The 24,695-nt window shown below is 46.6% G+C and overlaps 1 long non-coding RNA gene across 1 annotated transcript; it reads left to right on the forward strand.

Moving 5' to 3' along the window:
- The first annotated feature begins 1,861 nt into the window (after window positions 1–1,861).
- LOC142776943 (uncharacterized) lies at window positions 1,862–13,855 on the forward strand. The gene is made up of 2 exons (XR_012887879.1): window positions 1,862–2,034; window positions 12,797–13,855. It is a non-coding gene; the product is annotated as an uncharacterized LOC142776943 (long non-coding RNA).
- The last annotated feature ends 10,840 nt before the right edge of the window (window positions 13,856–24,695 follow it).

Genomic DNA, 24,695 nt, shown 5'->3' on the forward strand with positions numbered 1-24,695 from the left:
CTGGGCAATATAAAGAGTTTTTTGTAATCGACATAAATGACATAAAGTCATAAACACAAATGTACAGGAGAACTGAAAGGCCAGCTTCACTGACTTAACGTCACTAAACTTGATGACGTCATCGCTAACGTCATCGCAACCTCGCTTGGCGCTCCTGCACACTGCCTTCTCCCACACCCGACTGCCACGCCGTTGCTCTTTTCACCGCTTGAGCCCCTTATTGCCTGCAACATCCGACTGGATTCTTTCTCCACTCACCTCCGCTATAGTACAGCAGAACGAACTCTGCTTTACTCTAGTAGGGTGGCTAGAATGGGGAGGTGTGATGACCGCGGCGGCGCTCTCACTGCCTAGCGGGGCCCCACTGCGCGTTCTCGCCGCTGGGGAAATGCGTCAGTCGGGGGCGCCGTGGGCATGTTCCCACTGTGAGCATACGTTTCTCGTGTCTCGTAAAGAGCAGCACAAGTTAGCGGTCGCTTTCAGGGAAGTGTGGCCTGTTTTTCTATCGCTTCCCAATTCCTTGAAAGAGATGTTGTCACCGGGTGGATGTCGTCGATTTTCGAACCACTCCGAAGAATGCCGTCGACGGGGAGGAAAAAAACGCAGAGGTGGTGTTTTGTGCCAGGTTGAGACAGTGGCTACAAGTCCTACGTTGAAATAAGGTTTCTTCAATTTGGCTGCACTGGCAGCACCAGTTCAACGGGAGCAGCACTTTTATTCTCGATTTGCCGGTGCCGCGCGTGTGCTCTGCATTGGTTCCTTCATTTTGCCGCGGTACAAGCGTATAGTACTGCATGAGTTCTTGGCCGGCCTGCTCTTGCTCAAGAGGTGGTGCAAAAAGGTGCAGCATGGCATGCGCCCCTTCCTCCTCCCAAGTTCATTGATTGAGTGATTCTAGAAAGGGGGGGAGGAAGGCGCCTGATTTCTGTCTGCCTCTTTGGCGACATGGCACAGACGACGCTGCATGTGGTTCAGGGCGCGCGTGGAAAAACAGTTGAGTCAAGCTCGTGACACCGACGCGGGTAACCTTCGCCGTGTCTTTTCGGCATCTCTTTTTACATGTATGTCTCATGAGCAGAATGATCCAACGTGGTTGACTGCAGCAAGATTCGTAAAAAAATGGGTAATAAAGATGTAGCTGGAGGCGCAAGCTGCGCGCTCACTTCGTCTTTACGAAAGCATGAAGCCGTTGCGATAGGAAGCCTTCAGAGAGACTGTTTAGTTAAAACATGTATTCAAGGGTGCTCGTGTACGTGTTTTATAATGATATAACGTGAAAAAAAGCGGCTCTGTCGGCCAAAGAACGACCGAAACACTTCGCTTTTTCTTGCTCTATGGCGTTGCACGCATTTAAATAAAAGGCCGACAGTACGGGATCGAATACTGAACCGCTGAATCGTCTGCTAAAGTCTGCGTGAACAGTCTCTTGAAATCATATTCTCATGAACCCGTCCGACAACGTTCCTGTACCGGGGAACATGACAGACAATTTCACGTACAATGAGCAAGCGACCAATTAAACCGCAAACACCTTGAACACCTCCTCTGTTATTGTACAGATCGCCGTTGTCGGAATCATTGATGCAGTCGAGCAGCTTTTTTTTATATCACACGAAGGCAGCTATCGCGGCAGTGTTTTGGTAAACAACGCAAGTGCAGGAAGAGTTCATGATGTACTGTATTGCGGAGTTGTTTATATTCGATACACGCGGCTTGTATCGATAGTAAACAACACCTCGATGCACACCACGAACTCTTCCTGCACTTGCATTTTTGTTATGGCTGTAGCCGCCGCGAATTACTGTCGCACATACATCTGCACTCGCGTTGCTACGCGCCCACAGTATCGCTGGCGCCGCTGTGACACTTTTCAAAACTAGTGCGGCACGAAGTGCAAGCCAGACCGAAGAGACTCTCCCTATTTCGTGCACTTGCCCGCAAGGATGATTTAGAAAAGTGGGCACGTGTCAGTCCAAGGGCCGACGAGCCACAGCAAAAGATCTCGGTAGTCTACGAAAGGCCTTCTGACTCAAGGTATGTAATTCGTACACGTTTAAGCCAACACAAAAGTGGAGGTTTCTTCAATTTAACGCATTCGCGTATTTGACGGCCTGTTTGGAGACATGCCTCGTGAGAAGCAGAGCTCCAATTAAAAGAGCCAAACTAAAACACTAAGCGTGTCCATTTTCTGCTTACAAGGCTAACCCAGCATGCTACGCAGAATAAAGCCAAGAAGGTGTTATGTTATGTTTTCATGTACTGTTTCCAATAAACTTGTATCAAAGCACCAGACCTTTATTTTAATACAAGTTTCTACTGCATTAAAAAAACTGTATTAATTTCCACTTTTTAAGTTACTATAACAATCCAAACATTATAACTAATCTGCGAGTGACGCAAACAGGGTTGTTCAAACGAACCAGTCTGCGGCAGTGATTCCTCTAAACTGCTTTTCAAATGACACGCTTTTCATAGTTTTTCGACGTATAGAACACTAAATAAATAATCCCATGAGCACCGAAAACGCTCCAGCGTTAAACTTGAGCGCGGTCGAATCCCTTTCCTGCCCAGAGGCAAGCAAGCGACGCGAGAAAAACATGATGCCCCCGCTGACAACGCTATCCCGCGGCAGGAACGCGCTTTTGGGCCAGCCTTCGGAGGCCGGTCATCACACCTCCCCATTCTAGCCACCCTACCTCTAGTATGCCTTTCCTCTTCCTTCTCTTTTTCCTTACCCTCCCGTCCCTTCTCCTTACACTCACACCTTTCCCGCCTTCTCGCTATATTGTACTGCACATGGCTGTGCAATGATTTTCCCCTCTCCATCTAATTTCGCTCCTCCTCACGCTCACGAACCTTCCCCTCGCCTTGCGATGCTATACGATACTAGACACGGCTAAGCTATGCAAGGAGCTACTTGGCATATCCCTCCTAGCCTAGTCATCGACGTAATCTTTATATTCAGTACACCCACTCGTTCGAGTGTGGTGTGAACATTACATATCTAGAGGAAAACAAGGATGATGATGACGACGACGACGATGGCAAATATTTATTTGGTTCTGCGAGGACCCGCAACAACAATACACAAGCGACAGCGATGGCGTTTACGTTTAATCCCGGCTTTCGCATGTCTAATTTGGTGCTACCTCCTCTATGCTTTAACTCTCAAGAGTAAGAAAACCACTTTTTTAACTAATTTGCTGCCGTTTTATTTGCTATGGTTAAATTCAATATGAAATATTATTCAGAAACTTAGGAATTACTTTCAAATCGGAAAAGGTTCTTTCTCTTGAGGCTTGTTCTCGGGGTCACAGCAACAGGAACATCTCCTTGGCCATCTGTCAATTTCTTGAGAATAGAAAAAGGATTTCGTGCTAATACATTTTCGTTCAAATCTTTGTTTTTAAGTCTTTGTCTGATTAGCCGATGGCATACCACTGAAGTGTTCCATAATTATTATGTTGGTACATTTCATCCGAAAAATGTTTATATATATTTTCCAGTCAACCAATTAGTTCCCGGTATTTTTTTTTTCTGAAGGCTCTTCTTTATTCCTATATTAACCACTGGTTTCATGGTCATTCCCCAAAGCGGGGAAGAGCCATATTACAAGGATCAAGTGCCGGCTTTCTCTGTTAAATTTTACCAGGCATTTACTCTATGTGTTAAGTAAAAGCTGGTAGAGAGGGGCTGTCTTGGTCATTGGGTTAACAGGTAACTTGCGTCAGGCAGAAATTGTGTAATAGCTTGGTTAAGCTCTTTCTGTCAGTGGCGTCAAGGTTAACAGTGACAGGGCAGGATTCCGTGTAAGAGCTTTTGAAGCTTTATTTGTAGACTAAGTTAACGGAAAACTTGAGGCAAGGCAGGTATCTAGAGCTGTCGTTGCCGTCAAGGTTAATTAGTTGCAGGACAGGAATCTTTGTGGAACAGAGACAGCGGTACTGGAGGCAGCCATGAATCTGAAATCCCTGCGAAAGTCCATGTTGTTGCTTCTTGCAAGGGAGTTGAATCTGGAGGTGTCGGACTCTCAAAGAAAGCCAGAGCTGATAGAGGCGATTCTCGCATTGGGGGCGGAGGAGGACGAGCTGTCAGAATGTGTCGAGGAGATTCAGGAGAGGCAAGCGGCAGAGGCCGAAAGAAAGGCGGCCGCGACCGAGGCCGAAAGGAAAGCGGCAGAAGCCGAGGCAGATAAGATGCGAAAGCACGAGCTTGAAATGAAGCGCCTCGAGCTAGAGATTAGCCATAATAGTAGAACAGGAGGCAGCGAGGCATCCGGTACCGCAGAGCGGGTCAGGTTCAAAATGACGGACCTAATGAGATCGTACAAGCTAGGGGAGGACATTGGGCTGTTTCTCGTCAACTTTGAGAGAACTTGTGAAAGGCAAGGTTTCAGCCAGGATACGTGGCCTCAACGCTTGTTGTCCCTACTTCCGGGGGAGGCCTCAGAAGTAATCGCGCGCCTCACGAAAGAGGAGGCTGACGAGTACAGTGAGGTAAAGTCGAGCCTTCTCAAGAAATACAGGTTGTCAGCGGAAGGTTTCAGACAAACATTTCGCAACGCCGTAAAAGAGAACAATGATTCATACCCGGAGTTTGCTTACAAGTTAATGGCCAACATGGGGGAGTGGCTCAAAGAGGTAAAGGCGTATGGGAATCATGACAAGGTGCTCGAGTGTATCGGTCTGGAACAATTCTATCAGAGGTTACCAGAAAAGGTGAGGTTCTGGGTGCAGGATAGACCGGACGTGAACACAGTAACGAAAGCCGCAGAGCTCGCTGAAGAATTCGTTACGCGCCGCGCCCTCGGGGCAAACAGCGAGCCTAAAAGGGAAAAATTCCTACTACCGAATAAGGCGCCGTTTAGAAAACAACCGACAAGTCTCGCACAAAAGGGTGAGGAAAACAATTCATCTAACCATGGGGCGTCGGCAGAGGCAAGCAAAAGGAAATTTGAGGCGAGAAAACCGGCTGCTTGTTTCAATTGTCACGAAACAGGGCACTTCGCGAAACACTGCCCGAAAGAAAAGGTGGCCTTTTTATCTATAAATGAAGCCGACGAGAAGATGAAGTTGTTAGAGCCCTATATGTACGACCTTACCGTGAACGGCAAGCAGTGTCGGGTTCTTAGAGACTCCGCAGCCACTGTGGACGTAGTTCATCCGTCTTTTGTTCAGGCCGGACAGTGTTCAGGAGACTGTGCCTGGATTAGACAAGCCGTAGAAGCAAACAGTCAATGCCTCCCCGTAGCTAAAGTTGTCCTTAAAGGCGCATTTGGTACGTTGGAAACGGAAGCCGCGGTATCGCCATATCTACCCCCTCAGTATCCTTACTTATTTTCAAATAAGTCAGATCAAATGCTGAAGGAGAAAGGTCTAACGTTGGGAGAAGGCATAGTGCAGGCACTGACTAGATCGAAGGCACGTGCGCTGGCTGCAAGAGCAACATTCACTGAGGCAAACAAGCCTCAAATCGACAACGGGCCTGGTTGCGAGTTGGACACCACGGTAACAAATCGACTTGTGCGAGAACAGGCTGCAGAAGCCGTAGTCGCGGAAGCAACCTTTCCTAAAGGTGACGATGAACCTCCTCCCAAATTGGAAGGGGTCAATTACGCCTCGTTGACCGAGCAAATAGAAAATGACGTTGCTCCCAAGCCGATTCCTGGTAGTACAGAGGATAGCACAGAGGGTGACACATTCCAGGTACTAGGAAATACAAAAGAGTTGTGTGTCATGCCAACTTCGGATAATTTCAGTCGGCTGCTGCAGGTGAGTCCCGCTTCATTAATAACCGAACAAAAGGGGGACCCGACGCTTAAGCAATTCCAGGACAGTTCGAAAGAGGGAATCGCCAAACGAAATGTGAGATTCCAAGAGAGGAGCGGCATACTCTATCGAAAATATCTAGATAGGCGAGGAGTAGAATTTGACCAGGTAGTCGTACCTCAGGCGTATCGTCAGGATTTGCTTAGTTTGGTGCGTGGAGAATCATGGTCAGGCCACTTAGGCGTAAAGAAGACGAAAAATCGTCTTTTACAGGAATACTACTGGCCTGGATGCTTTAAAGATGTAGAGAGGTTTGTAAAATCTTGCGATGTGTGTCAGCGAGTGGGTAAGCCGGGAGATAAGGCGAAATTTCCAATGAAGCTGGTACCCATAATCACGGAGCCCTTTCGTCGGTTGGTAATTGACACAGTAGGTCCTTTGCCCAAGACAACTTCAGGCTACCGTCACATCCTGACCTTAATCTGCCCAGCTACTAAATTTCCAGAGGCGGTCCCGCTAAAAGAGCTAAGTTCCGTCGAAGTAGTGAACGCACTTCTATCCGTGTTTGCCCGGGTAGGCTTTCCTGCCGAGATACAATCAGACCAGGGCACCATTTTCACGAGTGCCTTAACGACAACCTTTCTAGAGCGGTGTGGCGTGAAATTATTGCATAGTTCAGTGTACCATCCGCAGTCGAACTCGATAGAAAAGCTTCACTCCGTGATGAAGCGAGTGTTAAGAGCCAACCTGTGCTTAGTTCACCGGACTACTCGAGGCCTTTCATAGTCCAATGCGACGCTAGTGATAGAGGCATGGGGGCAGTTCTTAGTCAAAGGAATGAGGGGGATGAAGAGCATCCCGTCCTCTATGTTAGCCGGAAACTCACCCTTCGCGAGCAGGTTTACAGCCCTAGCGAAAAGGAATGTGCGTGCTTGGTTTGGGCAGTCCAGAAACTGGCTTGTTATATTGCCGGGAGCAAGTTCATTGTGGAAGTGGACCACTGTCCTCTCACCTGGCTGCAGACCATGTCCTCTAAGAACGGCCGCCTGCTGCGTTGGAGCCTCGTTTTGCAACAATATACGTTTGAAATACGCTACAAAAAGGGTGTACTCCATGGCAACGCTGATGGCTTAAGTCGATGCCCTGACGCGAGAGGATGTCTCGAGAACTCTGGCACTTTTTTCCTGACCTAGACAAGAGCTAGTGATTGTTTTTTTACTCTTTTAGGTGTACTTGTTTGAAAACGTTGAAGACACGGCTATCCAGGGTTTCGGGTTCGGTGTGCTTCCAGTGTTGTTGTTTTGTGTCACCTTAAAGTGTGAGTAACATTTTGAATAAATTGTGTATTTCCTTTAATATCAGTTAAAGGGGAAAATTGCCTGGTGGAGTTTGGCGGAATTGTCCGGCGCTCACCGGCTGAGTAGTTGTGTTTTCATGTGCGTATGTGATGTCTGTTGAGCCCTCAATGAAGCAGGTGTTGCCCTCTACTTCATCAAAGACGTTCGTCACCAAACCGACTGCCGGCGCTGATCTCTCCGGACAGTGGCTGCAAACCTCAGCTCATCGAGATCTTCACCCCCCCCCCCCCCCGCGCGAGAGACTGTTACGACCGGCCCTGGGGAGCCAAGCAGGAAGAGTTTGGGGGAGAACCGGTTCTTGACCGACGGTGGCGGCCACCCCCACCTCCCCATTCGGGTTCCTCCTCGCCGGGAGAGCTCCGGGGTCTGCTGTGCGTTCGTGACCATGTTTGGTAACATTTTAGGGCGCCGTGACCATATATGGACCTCGTGTTAGGTTGGGCCACTCCATGTGTTGTGAGGTGTGTTTCCCCCTCTCTCGTGGCCGAGGTGCCGGAGACACCGTATTGGCTGACGATGCGGACGGGGCGCCCAGTGTCAACGGCGCGGCGCTATAAAATGCCGAAGACGTTTTGTATCACACTCACTCTTCTCTCTTTGGGTCAGTTGACCACTTCTCCACATGTAAATAAATCTCTGTTGTTCGTTCGGGCGCTTCTTCTCGCTGAATTGTTGGACGATGGATCCTGCGACGGGGCCAGCTACCGAAAACGAGACCGGCAGGACGCGGAGTCCCAACAGCGCCTACGGGGACGCGCACAGCTTCAAGGAGAAGGCTTCACAAGCTACATCGAGGATGTGCTCGACTTGTGCAAGCGCCTTGACCCTTCAATGATTGAGGCAGACAAGATCAAACATATTTTGAAGGGGATAGACGACGACGCCTTCCAGATGCTGCTGGCCAAGGGCCCACGTACCGTGTCCGAACTCGCCACTCTTTACCAGAGCTTCGAGGAGTTGCGCAAACAACGAGTCATGACACGGCGTCCAGTGGCTACCGATGAAACTCTCGCGGCATTGAGTCTGGGTGGAGACCACAGCGCAATAATGTCCGAAATCAAAGGATATGTGCGCGAGGAGGTGGCCCGACAACTTTCGTGCCTGTCGTATCTACCGGCAACGGAACCCTCTTCTGAGCGTCTCGCGCCCGCCATCAGGCAGGTAATACAGGCGCAGGTCTCTGAGGCATTGCCGTCCGTCTCTCAGACAGCACCCGTCACCGCGCCATTGACTTATGCTGCTGTTGCTGCTACTCCACCACGACCTCCGCTTGGGCCGACTCCCCAGCCTGTACGAGTATCAACGACGCCATTTCCAGCAACACAACAGCGCTATAACGGAAACCCTTGGCGCACAGTTGACAATCGCCCGATCTGTTACGCATGCGGATATCCAGGTCACGTGGCGCACTTCTGTCGCCGGCGCTTCGCAACGGGTCCGGCTGCACCTCCGAGGTACCCTGACTACTCTTTACCGGCCCCGTACAACGCGCAACGAGAACTGTCACGTCAATGCGACCGACGATCAGTGGAACGCGACCCGTCACCAACCGAACTAGACCACCGCCCTGCTGCCGACTACCGATCATTCGTTCCCCGTCGCTCATCCTCACCACGCCGCTACCGTTCTCCGTCCCCTCTGCGTCGCCGACCGAACCCTGTAGAGACGGAAAACTGACTGCCGCAGCTCCGGAGGCACGAGCTGTGAAATCGGCGCATTGTACAAGTCCTCGCCCGTCCCCCACAAACGTTCTGGAAGTGTTCGTTGAAGGTATACGAACTCTTGCGCTTGTTGATACGGGTGCCACCGTATCTGTGATGAGTCAAAAACTCTGCCGTTCGATACGAAAAGTAACGACGCCGCCTTCCGACGTTTTGCTGAATACCGCGAGTGCGCAACCACTTCGACCAGTCGGAGCATGTACGGCGAGAGTAAACATTCAAGACGTCCTGTACCACATTGAGTTTCTCGTGTTGACCACTTGTGCCCACGACATGATACTTGGATGGAATTTTTTGTCACGCCACCACGCCGTAATTGACTGCGCTCGCGCGCAGGTGGAATTATCTGTGTTTTCAGATGCGTCATCTACCGACAATGAGTGCACTCACCTGGGCAAGCTTCTTGTTGCTTCCGACGTTGATGTTCCTCCTCTTAGTGCCATCGTTGTCCCCGTCAATCGCACTGAATTATCCGGCTCTACCGTTGTGTTCTCGCCATCTGACGTTTTCAGTCGCCGCCACGGTACGTCTCTGCCATACGCCGTTCTGCCACCTCACCAGGATACTTCCGGAATTGTCGTTTGCAATCATAGCTCATGCCCTCTCACCTTAAGAGCTCACGAAACACTGGGCTATGTTCATTCTGTTGATGACAACGTTATTGTGCCTATTGAGTCCCACGACCCTGGCCAGCAACTTCAACTGAACGCCATTACTCCTCTTTTCACGCCGGATGACTACTCCTCGGATATCTTCAATCGTTCCATCGACAGCAAGCTTCCTCCGGATCAACGGGACCAGCTAATGACCCTTCTCCATGAATTCCGAGATTCATTTGACCTTTCTCAAAAGGCACTGAGTCGAACTAACACCGTCGCTCACACAATTTACACTGGAACGCACCCTCCTTTGCGGCAACGCCCCTACCGCGTATCACCCAAGGAACGAAGTGTAATTGTAGAACAGGTGGATGATATGCTTCAGCGCGGCGTCATCAAACCATCTTCTAGCCCCTCGTCTTCACCTGTGGTGCTAGTGAAGAAAAAAGACGGTTCGATTAGATTTTGTGTCGACTACCGGCCACTGAACAAAATTACCCGGAAAGATGTATACCCTCTTCCCCGCATCGACGACGCTATCGATTGCCTACAAGGTGCCGAATTCTTTTCTTCGCTTGACTTACGTTCAGGTTACTGGCAGGTTCCGATGGCAGAGTGTGACCGTCCCAAAACAGCATTCGTTACGCCGGATGGCCTATACGAATTCATGGTTATGCCATTCGGTCTGTGCAATGCACCTGCAACGTTTGAGTGAATGATGGACACCATTTTACGCGGCCTTACATGGCAGATATGCTTATGTTACCTCGATGATGTTATTGTATTTTCTCCTGATTTCCCTACTCACGTCGACCGTCTGCGCACCATTCTTCAGTGTCTTACCAAGGCAAACCTCCAGCTTAACTTAAAGAAGTGCCGCTATGGGGCTCGCCAACTTACGATACTTGGTCACGTTGTGACAAAGGATGGAATTTCCCCCGACCCAGACAAACTTCGAGCCATAGCAGACTTTCCGAAGCCGACTTCACTCAAAGAACTTAGGAGCTTCATCGGCTTGTGCTCGTATTTTCGTCGTTTCGTCCACAACTTTGCAACAATAATAGCTCCACTTACACAACTACTGAACGGTCCAGCTAACCTTTCTAACTGGACCCCGGCATGTGACGAAGCTTTCCTTACACTGCGCCGCCTACGTACGTCCCCACCGATTTTACGCCATTACGACCCAAGTGCCCCCACTGAAGTGCACACAGATGCCAGTGGCGTTGGTCTGGGAGCAGTACTCGCGCAACGAAAGCCAGGTATTTCAGAGTACGTCGTCGCATACGCAAGCCGCGCACTCACGAAAGCGGAGATGAACTACTCCGTAACTGAAAAAGAATGCCTCGCAATCGTTTGGGCGTTAAGCAAGTTTCGTCCTTACTTGTACGGACAGAGTTTCGACGTTGTGACCGATCACCATGCACTTTGTTGGTTGGCGTCGCTAAAAGATCCTTCAGGTCGCCTTGGACGTTGGGCTCTTCGACTACAAGAATTCGACATTCGTGTCGTCTACCGCTCAGGACGAAAACACTCTGATGCGGACGCCCTCTTACGATCACCAGTGAGATCCACCGCAGACCTGCATTCAGACACCAACTTCTCCTTCGCTCCCATTTCCGTCAAAAGCATGTCGTCTGAACAGCGGAAAGACCCATGGATAACATCTCTCCTTAACATTCTTTCCGACTCTTCAACGTCTGCGTACCCACGCGCTCTTCGCCGCCAAGCCACACATTTCGCGACACGGGACGCGCAACTATACCGCCGAAACTACCACGCGGATGGTCGTAAATGGCTCTTGGTTATACCACGCCACATGCGATCTGATGTATGTGCGTATTTTCATGCCGACCCACAACATGCTCACGCTGGTGTGTTAAAAACATATCACCGGATCTGCCAGCGTTACTACTGGCGTGGTATGTACACTTTTGTACGAAAATACATTCGGTCTTGTTCATTATGCCAACGACGAAAGACATCTGCCCATTCACCCGGATTATTACAGCCTCTACCGTGTCCGGCGCACCCTTTCGACCGCGTTGGTATCGATCTATATGGTCCCCTTCCTTACACTGCCACTGGAAATCGATTGATCATTGTCGCCGTCGACCATCTGACGAGGTATGCTGAAACAGCTCCACTACCTACGGCTGGTGCACGTGACGTAGCCAATTTCATTTTGCGACGCTTCGTACTGCGTCACGGGGCACCACGTGAACTGCTAAGTGACCGAGGGCGTGTCTTTTTATCCAAAGTTGTACAACAACTCCTTCAGGCATGCCGCACGGTGCACCGCACCTCTACAGCCTACCACCCGCAGACCAGCGGTCTAACTGAGCACTTCAACCGAACGCTAGGAGACATGCTCGCCATGTATGTCAATTCTGACCAATCAAACTGGGATGTCATTCTCCCATTTGTGACCTATGCGCACAACACCGCGACGCAGTCAACCACAGGCTTCTCGCCTTTCTTTCTTCTATATGGGCATGAGCCATGCTCCACCCTTGACACCATTTTGCCGTATCGTCCCGACGTCTCAGAGTTCAGCCCTCTTTCTGAAATTTCGCACCACACTGAAGAGTGTCGTCAGTTGGCTCGATCATTCACCTCGGACAAGCAAGCATTCGAGAAAGACCGCCACGACCGCGACCAGCAAGTCGAGACTTTTGCCGTGGGCTCGCTTGTCTGGCTTCGACTGCCCTTCCACTCCCCAGGTCTGTCCGCTAAGTTTGCCCCCAAGTTTCACGGTCATAATCGCGTCGTCGAACGTCGATCTCCTGTCACATACGTGATCGAGCCGGTCACGTCATCTACAGACAGGCGACGCCTTGGTCGTGAGACTGTCCACGTGAGTCGTCTCAAGCCATATCACGACCCACTCCTAATATCATCACCTTGACTTGCCAGGATGGCTCGTCTTCGTCGCCGGGGTATTGTAGAGAGGAAGAAGAATATGTGCCGCAGTGGGTCACGCCTTTAGGAAGAGGAGCCGAGCGCGAGCTGTTGCCCCGAGCGTTGTGTATCCTGCGTCGCTTCCTGCCACCCGGTTCCCGCATCAATAGACCTGCTGTGCAAGCACTACTTGTGCCAATAAACCCCGTTCCACAGTGAATAACTGTGAGTAGATGAAATGGTATATAGATAAGCTCATTTGACGAATTCGAATAAAAGCCCCTTGTAAACGTGGGTTGTTTAGGGTGCGTTGACATAGGCTAGAATAACAATAATAATTAGGTCTATATGCTATCTTTTATTACATTGATATTCGTGTTTGCCTTTTTTATTTTTATGCCAATGCGCCGTCCGGACCTTGTTCCTTCTTCTTATTCGCTCACTTTCAGATAGCATGCAGTATGCTGAATCCTATCGACACGAACACCAACGAGAGCCCCACCTAGTCAGTCACCATGACTGTGTGTGATGGCCCCGGCTGCGCAAGGACAAGCCTACGCTGTGCAGGAAACGATGACATCTTTCCCAGGGACGTGTGGCGCATACATCGTGGCGGTGACTGGATGTGTGGCACAGTGGTTCCAGAGGACGCGAGCTCTGTGTGTGGTCATGCGAAGATGACGTGGACGCCGATGGTGCACGCTCTCGCTTTCGAACTCACCCGAGAAGTGCTCCATAGACGACAGCCTTCGCCAACTGCGGTCTCGTCACGAAGTACCAAACGTGATGGCCAATATCGGTGACTTGCGCACTGTCGTTCATTAGGCCCATATCTTGGAGGCATTTGATGACTTTGGTCATCATCTCGGAAGAAGGTGAGTCTGGAACGAGTGACGCCATGTCTTTCGCGCACATGTGGGGGCAGTAAAGCTGTGGTGGAAAGATTTTCTGGATTGTCATCCCTGCTGCTGTTCAAGGAGTGCTCCATCGACCTCGGCGTCCTGGTCTTCGATGGCTGTGGGAATATCGACACCAGCCACCAGGTGCGACCTCAAGTTTCACGAGTTCACCTTCGTGGTCGACCCAGAGGAAGACCAGTGGAGCCCTGTGTAGATTCGAACGACATTTTTTCGTAGATGAAGGGTCGTATGAACGCACACACTCTTTACACCTAATTATGAACTAATGTGTGATTATTTCCGAACTCTGAATTGTGCGCTGATGTCGTTGCACTTAAGGTTATGTTCAAGTCTCACCTCCCAAAGAACAGCGTAGAGCATCAACTTCAACGAGAGATTGAGATCCAGTCTCATCTCAGCTGAGCCTGGTGGGCTTAGCCATTGACGCTGAATGTAGTGGGGCCTTCATACAGATTGAGACATTGGCACATTGGCAGGCTTCTTACCCGATGCAATAATAGGTTAATAATATGTTTCTTGTACAAAAATGGGCTCGTATGTCTGACTACTAACACTTTCGTAATAAAGATGAAATTTTGTGGTGCTTCATTTGCCATAGTCCCGATATGATTGCAATAGTTGCATTATGGGAGGGCTCCGGAATTTACTAATACGCGGTTTTTATCTAACGCTTGCCTAAATCTAGGAACATGGGGCAACGGCTTCTCTCTACTTGACAAATTGTGACCGGTGCGGACGGGAATGAAACCGCGTCTTTGGGGTCAGCAGCCGATATAGTATACCCTTTACTACCACGGCAGTAAACAGTCACTTTCGTAAAATGAACGTGGATGTTCTATTCTGCGAGGACCCAGGATTTTTCTAAAACTTCAGGCTGTATATTACCAGCACGAAATGCATTGTTCAGAAGCCGATAACTTCACCTGCACCCAAAATAGCACCACGCTTAATTTAAAGGTATGTTCTTTCTTCTCTGATCGAGCATCAAGTTCTGTGTTTGAATTTCAGCGATTGAGGTACGTGTCGTGCAGGTCAGCTTCTCGACGCAGCTCAATTTCTTGACCATACCATTCTTCATGAAAGTGAGGATTTCTAATGGCTGTTGATGAGTCTTAACATCTCTAGGTGACTTTTGATGACTATGCTAAAGTACTGCGGTGTATACGCTAGAGTCTATAGCCTTTTTTTAGTAAGACGCTGAAGACCAATTCACAATACACAGCGAATTGACACTGCATTTTAGGAGTTGTTTTTCTAATTCCAATATTCAATTAGCCGACACGAATTTAGAAGAAAGGGAAGGCAGCGTGGAGGGGAAGTCATAAAAACTTCTATTCTGGAGGGTAATGATGACGCTAGAATTCCGGTATCTAAGTTATGGCAACTAATTAAGAACGAACCATTTAGGAAAAAATAACGACGTAATAGACGTGGAGAAAAATACGTTGTCCTTCGACTCAGAACAGATGCGTGGTAGCTCTAGATTTCAATTATATATGGACCGCCAGAAGGCCAGTAGAAAACAGTATAAAATTTCTATACGTATGATCTAATATCCCAGTAGGGTGGAGATGAGGATGTTGTTTTAAGTGGTGGCTACGATGATTTACTTTTATAGTCGGTCGATTGGTTGCTCGCCCGGTTGGTCGCTTGGTCTTTATATTCCTGGTGCAATACACCACGGGGGAGCAGGAATGTAACAGATGGTACCTAATCTTAAAAACGAAGCTGTTTTTGCGGCTGAATACGTTTAGTTATCGATGCTTTAAATAAGAAGGTATTGATAAAACAATGATCAAAGTAAAAGAAAGAAAAAAGAATACTCAACAAGCTAGTATGGCTGAAAATACAGTAAATTATTGCCAAAACCAAAAATTCGTTTAGTTTTGTTTCCTTTAGAAAATAGCATGCAGCTTCGTAAATGTTCCTGTGGCTAAAGCCCTTTACAGTTGCTCCCACGGGGAAGGACAATGGGAGGGCAATGGAGAGGTTCTGCTAACAGTCTTTTTCTTTGATTCGCAAATAACCTGATTGATTGATATCTGGAGTTTAACGTGCCAAAACGACCATATGATTATGAGAGACGCCATAGGGGAGCGCTCGGTAAATTTAGAAAAGTTTGGGTTCTTTAACGTGCACCGAAATCTGAGAACATGGGCCTAAAGCACCTTCTCCTCCATCGAAAATGCAGCCACCGCAACAGAGATTCGATCCCGTGGCCTGTGAGTCAGCAGCCGAATACCTTAGCCACTAGACCACCGCGATGGGGCACAAGCAACCAGCATAATCAGGGGAAACGATGCAGAGATCCTCTCTCGATGCAGTGGAGGCAAAGGTGACTGTAACAAACCAGACATGTATAGGTGTGGTCGTCGTCTTCTTCATTAAACTCAATAATCATAAGGTAAAGAGTTCGAGGCTTAAATGGCTTGTTAGTGAGGCTTCCGTTGATTGACTGTTGTTGGTACCTCAAGGGGCGCAGTTATCAAGTGAAACACTTTGTTTACTTGACTATATGATGTCCACAATCAAACAGATCAAATCTCTTAGATATGGGACTTAGACGAGCGCAATTCTTCAGCGAAAATCTTCAGGAATACGTATACAGATTTGTAATTCGTACGCATATTTCAGGTCGTATAGGAGCGCGATGGCACCGGTAAGAATAACAATCATGACTAAATCTGCCTGCTTTGTTTTTTAACGGTTGTAGTTTCGCGCCCCTATAACGATCATTGATTAGTTGCCCTTTTATCGAGGCGCAACTCACCATGGCAGATCGGCTATGAAATGAGCGCTGCCTTGCTACAAAAAAGAATTTCTTCATAATTTCAGAATGGTATGTAATTGTTTTGAAATCAATTGTTAGAATATTTAACAATAAAAATAAAAAAGGAGTATCGCTTTTATTGAATACGTATGAATTTATGAGTTTGATGAAATAATGAATAAAAAAACTTTATTTAAAGTCCGGCGGTGCCCTTCGGGCAGGCGACGGAGTGGGGGGGAGAGGGGATGAACCCCTGTCTCTTCCCATCCTCCGTCGTTGATGATGGCGGTGCCTCAGGTGACCGCTTGAAGTCCTTGGACCCGGTTGGCATCGTCGGATTGCCGGATGGCCCAAAGCATGTCGGCCAGCTCGTCACTGGTGAGTGTCGCCTCCCAGCGGCAGCAATGCTGACGCACTCGATGCGCAGCAGTGACCGCAGCCACGGCGGCGGCCGGCCTCTGCCTTCACGTGGTTGAAGCAGCAACAATTCGCCTCTGATAAATAAATTCATTTTAATAAATAAAAATATGACAAATGTTTTGAAAATTATTTTTGAATTCGATGAACTGGGCATTATATTCCTCTCGTTACTCGTAGGAATTAGCATATGGCCTCGGAAACGCTCCTGCTGCCCAAAGGAAAGAAGGCCTGACTTTCAACAGTCCTAGCCTCACTATCTCTAGATGGTCTACCTTAAACAAGTAGTGACCACTTGTCTATGTGTTTTGAGGTTGCATATCTGGTGACCCTACTAATTAGCCACTCAATAACTCAACGTAATTTTTAGTACATTAAAAAATTCCCTGCGGGTCGCCTTGTCGAACTGAATAGTTGAATGTGAAGAGCAAAATGTCATGATTTTAAGTTACGTGATAAAATGCTCGTAAAGAGAATCGAAATTCGACGTAAAGCTATCTAACAGAAGTTCTAATCCTTCGTGGAATTCAGCTTAAGCAAGTGATTACAGCCTAAGAAGAGCTGCGTGGCGAAAACTACTTTACAGTTAATGTCCTAGAAATTGGACAGATTACAAATATGCGGCTGCAATCTTCAAGAGAACAGTTGCCGCTGCGAAAGACTGCTATGATAGTCATCGTTCGGAGTTCTTGTAGAACTTTACAACACGAAAACTCTCTTTAATTTCCCCAAAACATAAAGGATCATACCGTTATCAAGCAACACCAAATTAGTAGTTTCAACTCCAAGTGAACTGTCTAGTTTTCTCGAATGCATTGCAACAAAACTTGAAAATCACTTTGCGTCTGCCTTCTTACAGCACTCGTGGTCGCCTGAGAAAAGTGACGGTTTTGAGAGGATCACTCCTTCGGAATTAAAACAAGTAGTGAGAAACTTGCCCTATTCTGTGGCCGGTCCTCATGGTATAACTAGATCGGCAATAAAAATCATCCACGAGGTTCTATCACAGGACCTCCTGGCAAATGTGAACCACTCTATCAGAAACCCATGAGTTGCACCTGATTGTGAAATTGTTAAGAAAATTCGCATACTAAAAACAAGGTGCAGGATTTAAGATATCGCTCATATCTAATCTGGTAAAACCGATTGAAAGGATCTTACACATTCGAATATATAATTGGTTGAATGAAAACAAGGTTCTTAGCCCATGCCAAATCGCTTCAGCGTGGTTGCTCCATTTGGTGTGCCCATGTAAATTTGGAAAGTAGAATACAGCTTGTTCGTCTTAAGAAACAACTTGCCGCCTTAGTGATCCTGGAGATCACAAAAGCTTATGACAGCATGGAACGTTTAAAAATATAGAACTCACTTAAAAGCGCAGGTCTACCACAATACTTTGTCGCATAGGTACATTCCTTCTTAAACGAACGAGAATTTCACTGTTCTCTATCTGCATGGTTTGTCTTCTTCAAGGTATGAAGTAGAAGTGTCATACAAGGATCAATCTTATCACGGCTACTATTTAACATAATACTATGCTCTATTCCTCTTGAAATGGACATGCAAGTGTATCTGTATGCTGATGATATCACGTCTTTTGCTGCAGCTGTAGATATACATTAACCTTATTAAATTCTTCAGACATATATGAATGCTCTTGTAACGTGGTTAGAGAATGTCAACTTTTACTGAATATAAAAAATGCAATAATAATTTTTACTCTGAGTGTTACGATCAAAATCGCTTTACCTTATCGGCAAAACGTTCACCCGCAGGTGGAATCTGTAAAGTATTTAGGGGTCACTCATACTGAAGAACCTAATTCAAGTCAGCATATAAAACATTTGGCAGCCAAAGGTACGTGCACTAGGGATGCTTCGTAGACTCAGCAACAAGCGTTCACGATTACGCCGTCATGTTCCCTTCATGATTTACTGCATGTTTATTCGCGCAATTTCATAGTTCGGCTGTGTCTTCTTCTCTGGTGCACCTGCATACAAACTGCGGCCACACGAATTTCTACGTATATGCCTTAGACTTCCAAAATTTGTCTCAACTATTGTTATACGAAGAAGCACACTTGCTTTCTCTTCGTACTCCGTTTGACATTCTAACAGTGTGTACATTCCTAAATATAGATACATTGCCACTAACGACATCGTAATATATTTTTATTAATCAACCGATGGATTTTTTTTACCATCAGTTGTCAAGATTATGGTGCCCTCAGGTCATTTTCACGAAGAAACAGTGCCAACCATTACAAGTGCTGTTCCGCGAAGTGCCACTCATAAGTAGGAGTTGTATTCACAAAACTCGCTTAGGAGCAAATTTTCGTGCAAGAGAAATTTCGTTGCGTAAGTTGAATCACGTAGCAAAAAAGAAAAACGTCGTAAGGGGCCATTGTTGCCACATCAGCCGCTGCAATAAAGCACGCGGTGACTGCCCAGGAACATGTCAGCGATCGTGGTGTGGTTGCTATACTTGCTTACGTCACCGAAAAATGCTCGTAAGTGGACTCATGAAGCAAATTTTTTTTTTGTAAAAACAGCATGGCTACGGGAAACTCTTAAGCGTGATCCGTGCCATTTTTTCGAACATTGTGGCCACTTTGAAATGCGGCGAGATACCTAGGTGATGTGGCTGATTTTGAGTTAATTTATGGCCATATAGGGCTGCCTGATGACTGCTGTTGCGTTTTAATTTGTTTCGGCACTTTGAGTCACGTGTGCTGTTTCCCTTGTACGCAATGCATGGCATTGCCGACCGCAGTCATTCATAAGCTTAGAGTCACGTAAAAAATATTCAATCTAGCGTCAATAGCGTAAAGTTATGTATGCAAAGGCTAGTGGTTGGATGAAAACCAATGTGCTACGTGAATGGTCGGGGAATTTGAACACGGCACAATATATGGTAAACCTTAATTGTCATGTTGTGTCGCGTCCCACATCACCCAATTAAAGGTACAACTCGTGATGCTTGCCACATTGGCGGATATGACCACCAAAGAGGTTAACAGTTATTTAGGTTGACCTAAGAATATCAATCAAAGGTGGAACAAGCCACTGATATGTATTCTGTGCGAGGCAACGACCACGTGACCTGAGAATGATCGCGTCACGAAGGCAAAACCCATAGAGTTTCTCACAAAAGTATCTAGAGGGAAATGTGGCATTACCGTCTAAGCAAATTTTTCAAGAGGCCCCGTCGCAGCGCTGAGAATGAAGATATATATGTTTCTGCGAAGCTTCTGTTGGCTGGTGTTGAGCTAGGCTTGGGCTCTAAAGTGAATATGACTGCGTAAATAAAGCTTCTTTAAAGCAAAACACTTATAAGCAAATCTCATCCGCGTGTATTATATTCTCAAATAAAAGTCCACTTATTTTGACTACACAACCAAACGCCGAAATAAAGAAAGAGACGACATAAAGTGGCAGAGGGAACGCTGACTTTGTCGTCTGCCTTCATGGTTTAGCAGCTGTTGGTTACTCTTACGCTTCGTAAAATTATACATCGACGCAGAAGGTTTCAGTGTTAAATAGAGCACGTTTCTGTGCAATGACAAAATAAATAGCTTATCAAGTGTTATTTTAGTAAGTATTCAACCATTTTAACGTGAAGACAGACAGGTCTTCGAGGTATACGAATCCGAGTCAAGTTCGAAGCTGACGTATCCCGTCATTTCCTTGCACCCAGCAGCTCACTAGCGCCAGATTTCCCTTTAAGTAATTTTGTGAGAATCTCTATGCAGACGACAAACGCGAGCAGACGACCACTTGGCCGACAATCGCAGCTTGTGATTGGTTGGGAAGTAGTACTTTTTACATCAGGTCATCTTATGACGTGGCCAAAACACTTATATTTCACCAGGAATCGATGTTGTTTTCGTCGTATCTTCCCCCTCGCACATAAGAGCACATTTTGTCTCGCCGTGCTAAACCCGCAAGATCTTTCTAAAAGCCCTCTTACGTGCTGCGCACTACGCGAAAACAACATGACGCCGCTAACAGTGTAGGTGTGTTACTGCCAATTTTAACAAACGCTTCTCGATTGAGTTACTTCAGCGTTCTACTGGTTGCGTTCTGATTATGGCAGTTTTTTTGGTGTGCGTAAGCAGTGTGCAAACCTTTGACAGTGTCATGGTGTACAGTGAAGCTCAGCGAAGCCTGTACCTCGTTGTGTTTATTAAACGGGGATCGGCGCCTGTGTATTGACCACAACTAGCACTCGAGAAGCCTGCAATGTGTGTTTGTGTGCTGGTAACAGCTCATTTTCTTTGCTTTCCAGTCTCTCAATTGGGTGCTGTGTGACTTTTCGGATTGACAGCGTTTTGGAACGTTACTTGAATGACCCTAAATACGTACGGCAACGTATGAACTGCGCGCTGTGTTAGGTTCTTGCTTCGCGATTGGTTAGCCCGTGCGCTTCTATTGTTAGTGGTCCTGTGTCCATGAGTGATACGATGTTCGTTGTGAACAGTGGTGCTGTGTTGACATTTCTAAGATTTGTGAAGAGGCTGTGCTTGTGTGACAGAAAATTTAAAGAGAGCGTTGATGACTGTTTTGCCATGCAAAGTTGCGGTGGTGAGGCTAGGCGTTTTTATTCATTAACTCGTCACCTGTCCTTTTTGTAAGAACCATAGTCCGAGCACCATGATGCGTCGAACTGAAAGTGCCAGATGCTACATTTTACTGTACACCATGTTGCTTTGGCAGCGCACCTAGGCTTTTCTTCGGTGAAAACTTAAGTACTTGCCAGTGAGAGCCCGCGAACTTCAAGCTTCTCTCCAGCCCTCGGAAAGAGCAAACATTGCTCCGGTGCTTTGCTTTGGATGAAGTTGTAGACAAGTACCGGCTAACTACAGGTTTCCGAGTCCGCTGACTATCGTTTTGCAGGGCAGTAGAGCCTCGACTACAAGGGCCCATTGACAGTTCTTACACTATATCAGTGAACGTGCACGCCTGGCCAGCCTTTAATTGCTACGTCATCGATAGATTCCAGTCTACAGACATTTGTTGCCTGTTGGCCCCACAGCACACTTGATCCCTGATTACACTCACGGCTACTAAACGCTTTGCCATCGGTGAGTTGATCTTGCGAATTTAAATTTGCTGCTATTCGCCTAGTACTAACACGTGTGCAAGTTTTTCAGCCCAGCAGATGTAATGTTTCACTATATTAGGTTCAAGAATGAAATTTTTACTACAGCCTTTTTATACATACATATATTATGGAGAAGGGGAACACAAAAACATCAACAGTTGTTTTTTGTGATTCAATATAAGCGAGCTCTTGTTTGAGTATTAAGACGAGCGTGTCTATGTACCACGTTTGATAGTTGAAAATAATAATGCAAATTTATTTTCCAGGAGCCATGTTGCACTTCAGGAACACAATGTATTTTGAAAAATTAGTTATATATAGCATTACCGCTGTGGCAGCCCTATATTTTTACTAGGACATATATATTGCGGTATGTAAAGCCTACATAGAATTTCAGTCTGTGTAAAAGTGAATATATTAGATTTCATCACTTTGACGAAGTGATAGGTCTGCGTTATAGTCAAAAAAGTATTAGAGGGGAGTACATTTACTGATGTTTTTTTTAATATATCGTATTTTGCCTCGTCACAGATCGCAGAGTTTCTTAAGGTCCTGGGATGCATTGGTTGCACGCACTGGGAAATCAAGTCTCCTCATGGCTTGTAGCATCTGTACAGAATTAGGAACGACTCGTGCTCTTTAAATGTGGAAGTCTCTGTCACTGGTGGGACTGTTATCATCCAGCACACCTGGAGGTGGCTGGAAGCATGCATGAGAGAATCATCTAGGTGGACTGTGGTCTGCCTGGCAGTTTCGAGGGCAGAAAACTGCCTAAATGCTGGTTGCGAGGTCAGATTTTTTTTAAATACATAAGAATAAGCAAACACAACTGAATGTGCACACAATGAAAACACAAACATTGTTGCTAACAGTGTATGTTTGTATTATTCTCACACACACAATGCTAATTGAGCATAATAAAAGTAAAGTACGAGATAATTTAGAATGTTGAAAGTGTAAAGCCTGCAGCTTAAGAATTAAACTCCATTCATGTGAGGCTGAAAAGCTCATGCTTTTAAACGATAACAAATACTTTGATTCCTTATTGAGCGCTTGGGATTCACTCGATGGATCAAGTACTCTGGGAGGAATTATCAACTGGGTGAAAATCGCTTGGCTTCACAACTTGCACGCAGAAAAACCTATCGTACAAGGCTCAGACAACACAGGGCCAGTAAATGCACCTCTTACCTGAGGTAGTAGCCTTTTCTCTCAGTGCTGTGGTATGCTGTATTTCAGCCGAACATGTTCACCACTATTGCATAATGATAATTTTTTCCTACAAATTGTACCTGACCTAAGTATGCATTTTCGATATCCAAAAGTGACTCGGTGTACCTCAATGCCACGACTCCTCATCCCCGTGTCCGGGGCTAGCCTACGTGAGCAGCAGTGCGATGCAGCTAGCACCCATGCAAACCAAGTCATAGAGCGCTTTTTTGGTGTTCGTGCCATAGAGCGTGCCTGTTCTCGCATTCCGACTCTATCAAAATGCTGCGGTGCATGGAACCTACGACATTGCGCTCAAGATTCTATTTGGTTACTGCTGTTCTATATTTCTGCAGAATTTTTCCGCTGGCACAAAGGTCACTCCCATGTCTTGTAATAAGATTATTGCAAGAAAGGCAACCTTTACGTCTAACGTATACCGCGCTCGATTATGCCTGGGTAGTTGAGTAGCAGCGCAGCTTCACTAAAATGTAAGTTAACGGGTCGTGGTAAACAGGGGAAGACATTTGGGGTACAACTTCAAACATTGCATGCATCAATGTTGGCGCGGTTTCATTGATATGATGTACACGAAGTTCACTTGCACTTTGCGAGATAGAACATTGATTATTGCCTAAAGCCATCGAGCAATTACTTTTTTAGCTACAGTCATTAATGAAACGCGAGCGAGTGGCTTTGCGCAGGACACCCGGACGTCTATTACAATGCGGCAGCGCGTAAGCGCTGTAGCAGACACCCGCGGAACTGGAAGCTGAGATGCAGCAAATCATTGACTATATTCGTATACTCTCGGCGCTAGACGCCTTGCGTGCTACTTTGCTATCAGTGACACACACGTATTTCTTTCTTTGTCGTTTTACCGGCTTTCCAGTGTCCTCCACGCCCTCAACTGTGCCGAATAAGTTAAATTCGGGCCATTGTGGTCGCACACCCTCGAGATAAGAGGACGCTTCGCTAAGAAAATGCGCAACTACGAGAAAGCTTTGTGAATACGGCCCATGAAATGTACAAACGGGCAGAATAGAATTTGATGAGCTCTTTCTCAAGAATTGCAAGCATTTGCCCAGTAGATACTTGGATTGCGTTTCAGAGGGTCATTTGTCTAGCTTAGAAACGCCTGCAGCGATAACAACTAAAGTATGAATATGTGAAGAGTAGGCAGGGGTAGGAATCGCATCATTATCTTTGGATTGGTATTTTTCGATTCGTTTACCCGGCTTTACTCTTATATATCACACGGAATAACTTGCCCTTATTTTAGCTTTACAGAAATTAACCTGTCAAAATCAGAATCCGCCGCTATGATAGGTAGCCTATCCACCAGTTCCTCATTAACTGCATCCATTTTTTTTTCAAATTCTTCAAAAATATTTCAAATTCTTTATTCCCTCATTCCGACATATAAACGTACGTTTTATTCGCTAGGTGTGGGTACCATGCAGGGCACAAAGTTGTACCTCTCAATAAGTATGTAGATGCACACGTATACTTGTATCTCATAATATATAGGCCTATAATGCATATTTTGCTTGGCGTTTGTATACCTGCGGCACGATTTGAAAAAATTTGCCACAACAATCAACTTCACTATAAGTCTGCGTTGTCAGCCTCTGAGTTCCTTCACCTCAGTTGTCGTTGGAAAAATCGATCGTGCTCTTCCAGAAAGGTGGAGATATCAATTACCAGAATACGATGCCGAGTCCTCACGCAGGACTTTTACCAACACAGGTCTGGGCTGATGCAGTAACCTTTGCACATCCATCGGAATGAGATTGAACCTCTAGATCATTTTTTTTAACGTGCAGATTCTTCACCAGTCAGAGGAAAGCACTCTTAGACGAACCGGTTCGACGGTTGAAATAAGTTTATTCCTTCTAGTTCTTTTTTTCAGGGATAAGTGACAGACAT

This window comes from Rhipicephalus microplus, chromosome X, assembly GCF_043290135.1.
Source record: "Rhipicephalus microplus isolate Deutch F79 chromosome X, USDA_Rmic, whole genome shotgun sequence".
In the NCBI taxonomy this organism is placed as follows: domain Eukaryota; kingdom Metazoa; phylum Arthropoda; class Arachnida; order Ixodida; family Ixodidae; genus Rhipicephalus; species Rhipicephalus microplus.